We start from the raw sequence: 1589 nt of genomic DNA on the forward strand, positions 1-1589 counted from the left end.
GCAAAGATGAATGCTTCCCAACCACATAAAAGACCTATCTATACATCTATCTATCACATACACACACACGCACGCGCACACACACACACACACACACACATGTTTATACATATCCATATATAGGTACAGGACGTCACCAACAGTAAACAACATGAAATACGAAAACAAATTAGTTAGATACGCAAACAACGAGAGAAACAAATGGAAAACAAGACAAGTAACACAAAGAACGACCCTTCATCAGTTGTCGGCTGTATATCTATTCCTCATTTCGAGCATTCAACGACAATGTGAGTCTTCGAAGACAGTTGCTCCCATAACTGCCAAAATATATTTTGGATTTATGGAAGGTCAAAGTTGGCAACAAAAACAGGACAGTGGGAACATACAAGGAAACCGATCGAAAACAAACATGGAGGGTCGTTAGACTAGAATGAGGGTAAAATAGCGAACGCTGGTGAAATATTTATAGACTATATTAAATCTCTGAGCGAGAGGTAAACGGTAACGGTACTAACTGGACACAGACAGTGCGTCATTAGGTAGCTGGAGATGATATCTTCCTGGGGCTAAAAACAACAGTAACATCGTCCTCAATGGGACCACCACATCTAGTCGGCAAATATATTTTACGATATATATATATATATACATATATTCTTTTATTCTTTTACTTGTTTTAGTCATTTGACTGTGGCCATGCTGGAGCACCACCTTTAGTCGGGCAAATCGACTCCCAGGACTTATTCGTTGTAAGCCTAGTACTTATTCAATCGGTTTATTTTGCCGAACCGCTGACTTACGAGGGCGTAAACATACCAACATACCAACGATGGTTTTGTTTCCGGTTTCTGTCTACCAAATCTACATACGATGCTTTGGTTGACCTGACGCTGTAGTAGAAGTCATTGTACAAGGTGCCACGTGGTGGGATTGAACTCGGAACTGCGTGGTTAGGAAACAAACTTCTTACCACACAGCCACGCCTACGCCGAAGAAAATCGAGCGCTTCCCTCCGGCCCGTAGACTTCAGTGAAACCCTCTTGCCCAAGGTTGCCATGCATATGGGACGGAAGCCCAAACCACGTGACTGCAAAGCTAGTTCCGTCCCAGGACAGACCACGTGCGAATAAATAAAATAAAATAAAATAAAATAAAATAAATGAATAGAGAAATGAATAGAGAAATAAATTAATAAGACATGATGATCGCAAATGGATCCCTATTGATCATAGAGAAACCCTGGAGGGTTTCAACAATAAATACCATTTAAATGAATGTATTCGGGACCCAGTAAGTAAGTCGCGATGATTATGAACTGATAAGAAAGACAATATCAGCGAACGAGTAGTCAGCTCAGTACATTACTGAACGCCCGCTTGTCACATCAATATTATTATTAACAGGTGTCTTTTAAAACGAAATAAACCTACGGATATGACAATAATCTCGACATGTTTCCTTAGCTACCACTCAATGCTCAGTCTAATTTACCTCTGGCTATCTATCTATCTATCTATCTATCTATCTATCTATCTATCTATCTATCTATCTATCTATCTATCTATCTATTTATCTATCTATCTGTC

The sequence above is a fragment of the Octopus bimaculoides genome, chromosome 8 (assembly GCF_001194135.2).
Source record: "Octopus bimaculoides isolate UCB-OBI-ISO-001 chromosome 8, ASM119413v2, whole genome shotgun sequence".
NCBI lineage: Eukaryota > Metazoa > Mollusca > Cephalopoda > Octopoda > Octopodidae > Octopus > Octopus bimaculoides.